This window comes from Anomaloglossus baeobatrachus, chromosome 3 (genome assembly GCF_048569485.1).
Source record: "Anomaloglossus baeobatrachus isolate aAnoBae1 chromosome 3, aAnoBae1.hap1, whole genome shotgun sequence".
NCBI classification, from domain to species: domain Eukaryota; kingdom Metazoa; phylum Chordata; class Amphibia; order Anura; family Aromobatidae; genus Anomaloglossus; species Anomaloglossus baeobatrachus.
In genome coordinates this window covers 480,986,017-481,000,550 of record NC_134355.1, presented here as the reverse complement: position 1 = coordinate 481,000,550, position 14,534 = coordinate 480,986,017, and the positions used below count along the sequence as shown (strand labels likewise).

Below are 14,534 nucleotides of genomic sequence, written 5' to 3'. Positions count from 1 at the left end.
CGCTACCAATGTCGCTGCGTGTAAAGCAGCCTTAAGGGTAACTTATTGATCATTGGAGGTCTAACCACTGTTACTTCTAGCATCCCTGAATCAGGAATCTGCACAGCTCAGTCTGAATGCAGAATAGTTGAACATGCGCACTATTTTTTCATTTTCACTGCTATTGTGGTTCCTCAGGATTCAGTCCTAGGTTGCATGTTTTCCTTACATGGTATCAGCAAAATATCTGTGCTGATCACACCCAATGATAAACTCTTTCTATGTTTCCTGCACTTCTAAAATGTACCATTGCTTGTCTGTTTGCTGTCTTGAACATCATGTTTTCTTTCTTTCTGAAAAAAGTATTCAAAAACTGAGCTTCTTTAGTTTCCACTTGATCCTTCTAAAGACTTAATTCTTGGTGTTCTTTTTGATTTTTAATCCTTCATCTCTGGTATTCCAGGTTTTATTCTCATTTCAACTGCACCTTAAAAACATATCAAGAATCAGATATTTTATTACTGTGATAACAGCAAAAGATCCTAATATTACTCTGATTAATTCTGGTTTTGACTACAGAGCCTCAATATTAAGTGGTCTTATGCTCTTTAAAATCTTTTCATCCAACAGCTAGGCTTATGCCATAGTCCTGACCTGCGGTGCGATTCTGGCATTGCGGTGTTCTGTGTTACCCTTCTGTGGTCCCAGGATCTGTCTGTGCACCGTGGGGGGGCTCCCTGTCAGAATTTCCGCTGCCCTTCCAGTGTCATGGATGGGCTGCATCCAGTCTCTGGGTCACTCTTGAGCTAGTAGGAGGGATCTGCACTCATGCTCTGCATTCTGGGAATTGCTGGGCTTCTTTAGGGATCGATATCAGCTGGAATGACGCTAATTATATTTTCTGGTGTACCGCAGTAAGTGCCTGACTCCTGGTTTGTGTTGCTTATTGATCTTGGTGCTCGACCCCAGACTGACCCCTGACTTCCCTCTGCTTGATTCCCCTGACACTGCGTTACTGTCTGGCATCTGACCTCCTGCTCCCTCCTGACTACGGCCTTGTCTATCCCCTGTGTCCTACGTGCTCCTCTAGTTACTTACCCCACGGACTGTTTACTGACTCCGTTCTTGTCTTATCCTTGCGTATAGTCCTTAGCTTGTCTGACTTCCCCGCTACTCTTGCAGCACACATGTGCTCGCAGTGCCACCTATTTGCAACTCCATCCTGCACACTTGAGATTAGCATTTCATCTTTCCCTGCGGGCATCGTGATAGCTTATCTTTCTGTCAAATCAGTACAATGATGCCTCTATCCTATGTCAGTGTCGCACTCAGAGAAGGGGGTACTTGGTCCTGGGCAGTAACAAATGGGAATGTCACTCTTGCGGCCGTTGCCCGGTCTCATGCCCTGGGGCTTCTTTTGTAAAATGGGGTATTTACATTAGTGAATAGATTTAATGTAATGTGACGCCACCTGCGTGTTGCGGTTAAGGATAGAGAACTGCCGCTGCTAAATGTGCTTACTCCCAGATCTGGTGGTGATTGCAGCAATGGTGTCAGGCCTTCCGCAAGTAGGGCCATACCTGGGAGATGATGAGGGATAATAACGGAGACCACACCGGGTTGTCTTTAACAGTCTCTACTCACTTTGACCCAGGGGTTGCTGGTTCAGGTCCCTTGAGGTATCAGTGCCAATGCAGTGACCCAGGTTGCTCTGCCCTCAGCACTCTCTGTTGGTTGGGTCCCCATAGCGTGGAGCAATTAGGGCCCGACTGTCCCTTTTGGGGTACAGTCTCCTTCGTACGGCAGGCAGTGCGGACCCTGTGGGGAGGTAAGTGTCCGAACTCTGATCCTAGTTTACTGCTGATGCCCCCAGATTATTTGGTACGGTGAAGTCTGTGAAGGTTTCCTCAGTGGGCAGGTATTTATCAAGCCATGTAGAACTGGTGCTTGATCTAGGGCCCTGTGCCCCGTGCGTGCTCCGGTCCCAGCGGTATCTCCAGTACCTGACCTGGCGACCTCTCTCCTGTGCCCCTGGGTCACTGTTGGACAGACCCAGCTGAGGCACGTCCGCACACTTCTCCTGTGTGCCACACTTCTCTAGACTCTACTGACTGATGACCCCTCCCACTAGGCTGGCTAATCCCAGGGACTTGTTCCTTTCCATGGTGACCATCCCCTTACATGGTTAACCCTCTTTGCCCGGTGTGGAGTGGAGAACTAGGATTTTGATTGTGCTTTGGTAGTATCGACGCTGGTACTCCAGGTCCCAAGGGGTAGGTCCTGCATCCCCAAGAGGATGCAGTGCCTTGTAGTGCCCTGAGGGTCTCAGGGGCGCTAAATTAGCAATTGAACTTGTTCGCTGAAGAATGTGATATAAACTTATCACTGTCATCTACAAAGTTCTTCATGATTCTGCCCCACTCAGTATTTCCTCCCTCATCTCTGACTACCACCCTACTTGTGCTCTACATTCTGGCCTTGGAATTATATCATCCATAATCCAAACCTCTTACTCCAACTTTTCAGACATTACAAAGTTACAAAACTAATTATGCATTTTAGAATAAGAGTAAGGACACAGTTTTAATTATAGAATAGAAGAATACATTACTTTAGGGAAGACCTATATTTCCAAATGTACTCCTCTCCTATAATCGAACAGTTTCGCCCTCATTCTTGCCCCCTAAAATACTTCATATCTGTATATGCACGAACATTTGCTGGTGACTAATTAATGCAGCCTTATGTGTTTTATCCTATTACATATGATAAATGGCTGAACTATTGTTCAAAACAATTCTTACCTTTATTGTCATCCCTATTTCTGCACAGATTTATATTCTTGTAGCCAAGGTTTTAACTCCTCTTGTTAACCTTACAATTCATCTGTTGTCTGCAATGTCTAATAAGATTATCATTATCATCTTCACGTGGTTTTTGTACGTTTTACGTTCCTTGTGGCTGTTACAAGACCGTATGTTGGGGTCTCTGAGCTGAGGCCCCATTCCCTTAAAAATCCATAATATAAATGTATAATAAAAGTTTTGTAAGCTTCTGATGTTCTATTATATATATATATATATATATATATATATATATATATATATATATATATATATAAATATATTTCATATCTCAGTATTGAACCACACAACTTTGTTGTTGTTATGTTGACCGTATATTTTGCCAGTGGGACATTTAAAGCCGGTGGTTTAGGTTCCCGCACATCTAATTCTATGGTTTATAGTCGAATTGTTATTAGGCCTCGTGTGGATTGAGAATTACTATTTTAAAGCTATCGTGACTCAATGAAAAAAGCAACATTTGTGGTTTTAATTTTTTACTTTTGAAAGCTGCCTAACTTTTGTTATAAAAGGAATAAACATTATTTTAAAAAAAAAAATAACTCCGTCAACGTCAAACTAATTGTGGTTCATAACCTGACCTCTCAACTTATTTCTTTTGTTTCTTTACATTATCTTTTTTCCCTCATAATATGCAGTTGGGAATAAAATAGTGGCCTTATAAAAACACGATCTACTGTCGAACAATGGTTGCCAAGAGCTACTTCATTTACTAATGTTTACTGAAATTAAATGTTATTATATTTCCAGAGACCTTGAGAAGTGTGTATCATCACAAATTGTCACTAAAAGCCTACTTTCAGCATCTTTGTGCAAACATTTTCCAGATGAACATGTTGCGTTACTAAAGTGTTTGCACTTCAGCCAGTTTTCTTTTGAGTTGAAGGGCAATTCCAAACAAATGTAAATTTGCTTTAGAGGAAGCAGTTTACTACAGATATCATGTAAATGTTTTTCCTTACTATAAAAAAAAAGAAATCATATTTTGGTAGTGATGTTTCATTTATAAAATAATGCTTAAAATGGTTATCCAGAGCACCACTACTTGGATAGCCTTTAAATTCAACTAATACCTCATATATATATATATAATATATATATATATATATATATATATATATATATACTAGCTGTAGTACCCGGGAAAGTAACTGTCTCTCTGTCTCACTCCCAGTGTCTGTCTGTGTGTCTGTCTCTGTGTGTCTGCCTCTTTGTGTCTCTAAAATATAAGTCAGGTAAAGAGAAAACCGGTTTAAATGCCGCGCTAAAAACCACTGATGTTGTAGATGAAAAAGATTTCCTTTATTTCATAATTCTACGCGTTTCAGAGACATCTCCGTCTCCTTCCTTAGGAAAATAAATCATAGAGAGACAGACATTTCCTTTATTTCATAATTCTACGCGTTTCAGAGACATCTCCTGAGGAAGGAGACGGAGATGTCTCTGAAACGCGTAGAATTATGAAATAAAGGAAATCTTTTTCATCTACAACATCAGTGGTTTTTAGCGCGGCATTTAAACCGGTTTTCTCTTTACCTGACTTATATTTTATATACTGCATTCCGGGGCCGCTGCTAAACCACAAAAAGGCACTCACATGCGATCATAAGGAGTTGTGACTTTCACAACCCTACCAGGTGAGTGTACCTCTTTCTGTCTCTCTACTCTCATACCGGGTAAGACCCTATTGCGCTTTTTCTCCCTACAGCTCTACAAGTTCTTTGTGTCTCTGTCTGCGTGTCTCTGTGTGTCTCTGTCTCTCTGTGTCTATCTCTCTATCTGTCTCTTTACCTGTCTGTCTGTGAGTCTCTGTCTGTCTCTTTCCCTGTCTGTCTCTTTCCCTAATTTTGTGTCTGTCTCTCTCATGTGTGTCTCTGTCTCTATCCATGTGTGTCTCTGTCTCTATCTATGTTTGTCTGTCTGTGTCTATCCCTCTGTCTGTCTCTGTATCAGTCTTTGTGTCTGTCTCTCTCTATCTCTGTGTCTGTCTCTCCCTATCTCTGTGTCTGTCTCTCTCTATCTCTTTCTCTCTGTCTGTGTCTGTCTCTCTCTGTGTTTGTCTGTCTCTATCTCTGTGTCTGTCTGTCTTTATCTCTGTGTCTGTCTGTCTCTTTCCCAGTAAGTCTCTTCCCCTGTCTCTGTCTGTCTCTGTCTGTCTTTTTCCCTGTCTGTGTCTGTCTGTCTCTGTCTGTCTCTTTCCCTCTCTGTCCTGTCTGCCTCTTACTCTGTCTTTGCCTATGTCTGTCTGTCTCTCTCTCTATCCGTCTCCCCACTGACATCATATTACCTCCCACAGAAGCTTCTTATACTCTGAATATCTTTCGTTCTTATAGCAACCAATCAGAGCTGCTATTAATAATCCGTGGCTTCCAGCTCCATTGACTTTAATGGAGGCAGGTTTTTTGGAGAGTAACTGTAAAGTGCGGGGTTAAATTTTCCCATCAAAACATAGTCTATGACGTTTCCTGGGTCACATGAGGTGTCTCTGCCAAATTTCGTGATTTTAAATGCGATGGTGTGGATTCCTTTAGCGGACATACATACACACATACATACACACACACATACACTCAGCTTTATATAGTAGATATATATATATATATAATTTGTTTTGCACTTATATCTTTATACAGGATGCAGCCAGGCCCATTAACGTAAGCCTTGTAAACAAGGGTCTCCATTCCTGTGTGGAGCCCTTATATAGGGCTGGGCAGCCTGCCTATTCTAATAGCATGGGCATCATCAATAGGCTGTAAGCCAAACACTGTGCATCAGAGAAGAGGCAGAAATAAGTAAAAGAGGTTTTTTAATGCTGACCTGTATTAATTTGAGCAGCAAAAAGTAGTGACAACCCCTTTAACAATACAATTGATCTATAAATTAGCTATCCTTCCAGTACGTCATGATACAATGTAAGCTATCCATTCATAAGATCTATAATAAAGCAGGCTGTATAACCTCCCCTTTAGTAGGACTTTCTGAGGTCGAAACCAATGCAGATATACATGTAATCCATGTTAAATCTTGTTATAGCATTTGTTTGCATGTAACATTATCCATTTCATCAAAAAGAGGAAATTGCTGCATCTAGCTTCTCAACAAATCAAATGTTATCTGTTCAAGCTGTGGTTATTATTTCTGAATAGCCAGTTGTCATGATGGCCATTAAAGCAATATAGACAGTCACATGAGAAATCCTGACTTTTATTGTATATTGTGTATGACATGTATGACTAGATACCTTATCTGTAATATGAAGTTATTGATAATGCATATAGTCTGCAATACAAAACACATTGTTATGATATTTTAGAAATACACATAATTGAAAACAAAATGCATATGTACTATATATTTGCAATATGAGGCTATACGCATGGACAATGACTACATGATGAATTCTTGGGAGCTTGCTTGCTAAAATGAAAAAGTGAGTCATTGACCTGTTATTTAGCATGACAATTAAGCTACATTTATACATGCCTTTAATAGAGAGTTCCTCAGCACGATTGTTTCCTGATTATTGGCCTATCTAAACTGGTTGACAATCACTCTAGAATTGGACAAAATGATTTTCAGCTTGCAAAAAAATTATCGTTCTAGGCTAGCGTTTTTCACTGACGTGTTAAAGACGCATATGTCCCTCCGAGTGTGATCTCCATGTGCTATCCATGAGAATACATGGAGATCAGGCACTTATGCTCACCTGTCCCTGGCGCTGCTGTTCATGGTGCTGAAATCTCCATCGCTGCTGTGTCCAGCCGCTGCTGTCCCACTGCTGCTGCTACTTCCAGGTAGCTGTGCAGTGAATATTCCTAAGCATAATTAACCGGCCCGAAGCAGGAGACAGCAGCGGCTGAAGACGGGTGAGTATAAAATTAATTTTATTTCAAAGATACAAGTTTTCTCTGGTGCGTGTTACACAGATCACACCACTGTGTGGTCCGTGTGACATCAGTGATGGCAGAGAAAAACGGACTTGTCTCTGTGCAGAACACACAGACACACATGTACACCGCACAGAAACCCGTCAGTGAGAAATCTGATGTGTGCGCAGACCCATTACTTTTAATGGCTCTGCGTGTGTCCATGATTCTGGTACATAGAAAAATGGCAACATACGTATCAGAATCACTGACGTGTGAAGGGGGCCTAAACAGGATTCTAAATGACTGATTGACAAATATGTAGCTCATCGGCAGCCATTTATTAACTGCAGTTGACCAATGTACCTATACCCTTACAAGTTAATGCCTTGAAATAATCTAAATTGTGTTTATTTTCACTCTCTATTTGCTTTTTGCACTTGTCATTTTAATGTAGGTTTTTTTGTAGTTTTTTAAGAGAAAGCAAATAGTGGATTTTAAAAGATAACAGTGAAACTTTTCTCATTTGTTTCCTCTTCATTGCTTTATAATCCACAGTCCATAAGGCCTCTTTCACACGTTCATGCCTCCGGTACATATATGGACAGTTGTCTCACATACCGGAGACACGGGCGCACATTGACATATGTTTTCCTATAGTTTCGGGCACACGTAAGTATTTTTGCACGGAACGTGTGTCCGTTCCATACTTACGTGTGCCCGTGTGCTCCACACGCCGACATGTCAATTTTTCTCCGGCATCACTGGTGTCACAAGGAATGCAAACGTGTCACATGTAACACACACGGACCACACGGATGTGTTCCATGTGACACGCACCGGAGAAAAGACATGTGTCTATTAAAAAAACCCAAACCTTTACTCACCTTCTCCAGCCCTGCAGTCTCTGCCGCTGCTGTCAGTTGCTGACGACCGCCGCTCATTATGCTCATTTAATATTCACTTCACTGCGGCTGGAAGCAGCAGCAGCGGGGAGTCGGCAGGACCAGAGACCGAAGTTCAGCACCACGGATAGCAACGCCAGGGACAGGTGAGCAGAAAGTTCCCGTTCTCCATGTGTTATCACGGATAACACACGGAGAACACACGTTTGCTATACATACAGCACACCGAGTGCAAAACGCATCTTTGACAGGTCCATGAAACACGTGCTTGATTTTCACGGCCGTGTGAAAGAGGCCTTGTGGAAAATCTTCAGGCTTTCATTTTATTGGTAACTTTTCTAGTAAAGAGAATCAGTCACGTACCATAAATATGTATTTTTTAACTGCCATATATGTCACCGTTCTCCAGAATCTGACATTTATTTTGTTTCTGCACCCCCTATTCTGCATATAAATCTAGTCTTTTTAGCCAACTGGGAGTTGGTCCACAAGACCGCAGAGGATAAGCATTGAGTAACAAAAAATTACCATATTTAAAAGCAACATTTACACCATGAAGTAATAAATTACATATTTAGGGAAATTAACAGGTCAACTTTAAGCTTTTTCTTAGCCAATTTTCCTGTTTTTCCTAAATCTTGAGAAATGGATACTATGATCATCTGAGTTGAGTTCAGTACAATTATGCAGCCTTGTGGGCAAGTGGTCAGTGGATCCTTTGTTTCAGCTTCAAGATTTACCTTTAAACATCTAACATATCTCTGCGGGTTGTCAGTAGGGACTGTGAACCCCACAACCTGTACAAGTCTTATTGCAATACATTAACGGACAAAGATTTTTGGTGCTCAGAGGAGTGCTGCAACCTCTTCATTCCACCGATGGATGGAAGTCACAGGGTGAAGATGTTCCCAATTTAATGTCTTGCGTCAGACAATATTTAAAGATTATAAACCTACAAAAGAATATTCCCTTATAAGAACGCATTGGTGGCAAAACGTTGCTGACAAACCTAAAAGAGAATACAGTGCTCAGGCAAATAGGACCAAGCCCATATCTCTGAAGAAAGAAAAACCACTAAAGACATTTTTTGAAAGCAAATTTTTTTTTATTACATATAAGTACTAAAAAATAAAAAGTAATATATATATAGAGGGAGAGAACACCACAGAGAAAAAAGGAAAGAAAGGGGAAGAGCCTTTTGCAACCTAAAGAGGCACTGCAGACCAGGTGAATAGTTGTAGACCATCATGCCCATAAATATGGACCAGCATGAATATGGATATACTGTAATGAATATGAAAACAAGTGCTAGAGGGCAAACTATGGCCAAAAAACAGCAGTATTCATGATGTTAATAACCCTGTAAGACTCAAAATGAAACAACTAAATATGCACTTAAGTTGACATCCGATCGCCGATATAAAAACATAGTGTATAAACATGAAGGCAAATAGACAATACCATGTACGGCACGGTGGCTCAGTGGTTAGCACTGCAGTCTTGCAGCGCTGGGGTCCTGGGTTCAATTCCCACCAAGGACAACATCTGCAAGGAGTTAGTATGTTCTCCCCGTGTTTGTGTGGGTTTCCTCCCATACTCCAAAAACGTACTGATAGGGAATTTAGATTGTGAGCCCCCAATGGGCACAGTGTTGCCAATGTATGTAAAGTGCTGTGGAAGTAACAGCGCTATGTAAATGAATAAATATTATATTATTATTATTATATTCAGTGATGTAGCTGGAACACCTGGAAAACAGAAAAAGAGAGGAGCCCCAACATACGTTTCACCCCACTGGCCTTCGTCAGAAGTGTTGCAACCTCTTCATTCCACCGATGGATGGAAGTCACAGGGTAAAGATGTTCCCAATTACGTCTTGAGTCATACAATGTTTAAAGATAAGCCTTTCCTTTAAATTTTTGGAATTCCACTATATTACCCTGACCCAGCTTTTTATTGGACTCACTTTTTGTTGCTTTGAATTGGGCACGATACTTCATTACGTCAACATGCCATGCAGCTTCAATAACCCTCCACAGTTTATTAGAGGTCACCTCTGAGAGAACAATCATTGAGAAAAACAGGGCATGTCGTTTGATATAAAAATAGGAATTTTGTTTCAAAAATACTGACAAGGTTATATTTCATAATGCAACTAAAGTTCTTGACTTCTTCAAAAAAAGTCAGTATAAAAGTATTATTATGAGTTAATTATTCAGCATCTGTTTGTACTTTGATGCTTTACTATTAATTAGCTAGATTGCTTCAGGACATCAATATATTAAATGATATCAGTAGGTGCTCTAAATTACATCTAGAGTAGATTAACTTGAGGTGAATGCAATTCAGCTCATTAGGCCTACTGGTAACGAAATGTTCTATATTAGCTCCCAGGTCTTCATCAAACTTCCATAATGGAGTTATTAGAATTCTTTCTGTTGTTTGACATTTTTTCATTTTCTGTGAACTTGATTGTTGTATTAATTATGTGTAGCCTCTTCTAATCAATAGAAGGCATGATCAAATACTGCGTGAGCTACTACAGTGCGTTTGAAGTGTATTGCCTATTCCAAAGAACATCTAAAATATTTATCGCGGAGTTAACTAGTTATGTGTGAATAGTCACTAGTAGCTCTAACCTATCATTATTTAATATTTTTATTAAAGTGCACCAATCAGCAGGATTTTCCTATATAACCTAAAGCCAGTGCTATACTGGCACTATCATGCTTATTCTATACATAACTTTAGTTGTCAGCTAGGATGTATAGGTTTTGAAACATTAGCAAGTAAAGTTTGTAAAATGAGCAGCTTTTTGAGTGGCAGCAGCTGCCGATCAGCTGGTAGCTGGGGTGGATATTCATAGTGATTTCCGCCCCCTGCCTATCCATCCTCCCCGTTATTGATGCTAATTCTATTATAGAATAATTTTACTAACTGACTAGAAGGCCTGTGCTGATGTCATACCCATGTGACCAGAAGGGGCAGGGCCTCAGTCAACATAGCTGATACCAGGAAGCAGCATTTTTCTATTGGCTGTAGCCCCACCTCTTCTGGTCACATGGGCATGACATCAGCACAGGGCCTTATAGTCAGTAAAATGATTCTATATTAGAATTAGCATAAATAACGGGGAGGATGGACAGGCAGGGGGGCGGGAATCACTATAAATACCAACCCAGCTATCAGCTGATCGGTAGCTGCTGTCACTGAAAAAGATGCTCATTTTACAAACTTTACTTGCTTGTGTTTCATAACCTATACATCCTAACTGACATCAAAATGTATGTATAGAATCAGCATGTTAGTGCCAGTATAGCACTGGCTTTAGGTTATACAGGAAAATCCTGCTGACTGGTGCGCTTTAAGAGTGGCATTTCATGGTATGGCTGATGCAAGCAGCTATAGCCACTAGTGAGTGCATCAGTTTGCATAACACAGAGGAGCTTCCTGCAAATGTATGTGCTTATTCTCCTCTGCAGATAGGAGAGAATGATCTACTGCATGTAGCACAGCACGTTAAAACACCCAAAGTTATGTGCAAATATAACAGAGCTAAATTAGGACTACATAGGGGCTCCACTGGCACAATTGGTGAGATGCTTAGAAGGTGAGACTGCTTAAAGGGAATCTGTAAGAAGGCTCAACTCTCCTAATCCATCATTATGGACTCATAGGTCATAGGAAGCCAAATAGAATAAAACCTTCATATCTGCGATTTATTGCCTTATTCCAGAGAAATTCATGTCTTTCTTATATGCTAATGATCTGTTCCTGGCTGTGGGCCGGACACTAATCTGCATGAGATTCTGCCTCCAGAGATTATTTTGTAACAGCAGGGGGCGTTTAGATAAATATGGATTTCTTTGGATTGCAGGTATCAATGTATTACTTTATTCGGCTTCCCATGTCTAGTAAGTATAATAATAATAATAATAATATAATAATAATAATAACAAATATCTCCAAGTAGAAATGTAGTATAGTTTTGACATAGCCGTGTCTCTTACCTCATGTGCAGTGCATTGCAGCTTAGGTATCCATGCTTATGACCATGGGCAACTAACTCTAACTATATGAATGTAACCATGGATGCCTAAGCTGCAATGCCCTGCACATGAGGTAAGAGACGTGGCTATATCAGGAGAACTATACTACATTTCTAATTGGAGTTAGTTTCTATTATTATTATTATTACTCCTAATATTGGGATAGGATCTTGGAGATGGGGAATAACCCTTTAACCTTACAGACATAATCCCTTTGTTGTGTGTAAATTTAGGACTTTCTGAGCTAAATCCTCTTTCCTCCTTATGGCTTTTTCATCCGTATAGAATTTGTTAGTAACATCATAATGTGAATCTCATATTTTTTTATGTACAAAGGCTAAAATCTCTTTGTATTTGAAATTAGCTCTACTTTAATTGTTTTCCTGTTGAGTTTTTTGTGACTTAATGGAAATTTGTCAACAGTTTTTTGCCACTTAATCTCTGAACAGCATAATGTAGAGAAAGAAACCCTGATTCCAGTGATGTGTCATTAATTGGGCTGCTTGCTGTAGTTTAAAGAAAAACACTGTTTTATCAGCAAATTATCACTGGAGAACTAGTACATCTACTGTCATGTAGTCGTTAATATTTTAAGCTCTGTATAACCCCTCCCCCACAACTGATTGTCAGCTTTCTGCCTAAGGGGTGCTTCACACACAGCGAGCTCGCTGCCGAGATAGCTGCTGAGTCACGTTTTTTGTGACGCAGCAGTGACCTCATTAGCGATCTCGCTGTGTGTGACACTGAGCAGCGATCTGGCCCCTGCTGTGAGATCGCTGCTCGTTACACACAGCCCTGGTTCGTTTTCTTCAAAGGCACTCTCCCACTGTGATGCACAGATCGCTGTGTGTGACAGCGAGAGAGCGACGAAATGAAGCGAGCAGGGAGCAGGAGCCGGCATCTGGCAGCTGCGGTAAGCTGTAACCAAGATAAACATCGGGTAACCAAGGTGGTTACCCGATATTTACCTTAGTTACCAGCCTCCGCAGCTCTCACGCTGCCTGTGCTGCCGGCCCTGGATCTCTGCACATGTAGCTTCATTACACATCGGGTTAATTAACCCGATGTGTACTGTAGCTAGGAGAGCAAGGAGCCAGCGCTAAGCAGTGTGCGCGGCTCTCTGCACATGTAGCTGCATTACACATCGGGTTAATTAACCCCATGTGTACTGTAGCTAGGAGAGCAAGGAGCCAGCGCTAAGCAGTGTGCGCGGCTCCCTGCTCTCTGCACATGTAGCTGCATTACACATCGGGTTAATTAACCCGATGTGTACTGTAGCTAGGAGAGCAAAGCTAAGCGGTGTGCGCTGGTAACTAATGTAAACATCGGGTAACCATACCCGATGTTTACCTTAGTTACCAGTGTCCGCAGCTTCCAGACGCCGGCTCCGTGCAAGCGCAGCGTCGCTTGCACGTCGCTGCTGGCTGGGGGCTGGTCACTGGTCGCTGGTGAGATCTGCCTGTTTGACAGCTCACCAGCGACCATGTAGCGATGCAGCAGCGATCCTGACCAGGTCAGATCGCTGGTCGGATCGCTGCTGCATCACTAAAGTGTGAAGGCACCCTAAGGGTGGTGTCACACACAGCAACGATGACAACAACGTCGCTGCTGCGTCACCATTTTCTGTGACGTTGCAGCGACGTCCTGTCGCTGTCGCTGTGTGTGACATCCAGCAACGAGCTGGCCCCTGCTGTGAGGTCGCCGGTCGTTGCTGAATGTCCAGCTTCATTTTTTGGTCGTCGCTCTCCCGCTGTGACGCACACATCGCTGTGTGTGACAGCGAGAGAGCGACGAAATGAAGCGAGCAGGCAGCAGGAGCCAGCGTCTGGCAGCTGCGGAAAGCTGTAACCTGGGTAAACATCGGATAACTAAGGGAAGACCTTTCCCTGGTTACCCAATATTTACCTTCGTTACCAGCGTCCGCCGCTCTCGCTGCCAGTGCCGGCTCCCTGCTCTCTGCACATGTAGCTGCAGTACACATCGGGTAATTAACCCAATGTGTACTGTAACTAGGAGTGCAGGGAGCCAGCGCTAAACAGTGTGCGCAGCTCCCTGCTTTCTGCACATGTAGCACAGCGACGTGTGTCGTTATGATCGCTGCTGCGTCGCTGTGTTTGACAGCTAAGCAGCGATCATAACAGCGACATACTAGGTCGCTGTTGCGTCACAGAAAATGGTGACGTAACAGCAACGTCGTTGTCGCTGTCGCTATGTGTGAACCCAGCTTTATGCACAGTGTAGATAGTGATCAATCAGTGGTGGTGGTGGAGGTACGTAAATCTCTGCATTCAGAAAACTGGTAAATCAGAGGCAGGTAAAACAGTAATTTTATATAATTGAAATCGGGATCTTTAGCCATATATCATTCTTCTATCAGATGGGGTAGCAAATACCTGTTGACAGATTTCTTTTAACAAAAAATGTGCAATTTAAAGTATGGAAGTAAGTTAGATTTCAAACTATTTTTAGCCCCAATGAACAAAGCTGCTAAGCAAAATTCAGTGGCTATATCTCTGTCTAAATAGAGAAAAGCTAAAAACAACTGAATAAGATAATTTAAAAAAATATGAAAAAAAATGATTTAAAGGGGTTGTCCCACAAACAAATTACAATTTAATCAATAGATCTTGAAATAATAATATTTCCACAATTGGATGTGTTTAAAAAATGTTCCTGTGCTGAGATGATCTTATATATGTGTCCCTGCTGTGTACTGCACAATGGCTGTGTCTGACTGTACAGGGATATGGTCTAATCATACCATCTCCTGGGATGGGGAGGAAGTAAAAAAGTATACAGACATTATAGCAAGGGAAAGCAAATAATTCTTTCTCTTAGGAAAAATATTTCTAAAAATCAGGCAGGAAAGTG

At 41.5% G+C, this 14,534-nt stretch overlaps 1 protein-coding gene across 3 annotated transcripts in view; it reads left to right on the top strand.

The window, feature by feature from the left end:
- The first annotated feature begins 9,369 nt into the window (after positions 1-9,369).
- The window catches only part of NLGN1 (neuroligin 1), a 763,952-nt gene continuing 758,787 nt past the window's right edge, over positions 9,370-14,534 (top strand). For 2 of the 3 annotated variants that reach the window (XM_075340615.1, XM_075340614.1), the window contains exon 1: positions 9,371-9,467. The gene's annotated coding sequence lies outside the window, so the exon portion shown is untranslated. Of the gene's footprint in view, positions 9,468-14,534 lie in introns of all 3 variants that reach the window. The other variant, XM_075340613.1, reaches the window with a different exon arrangement.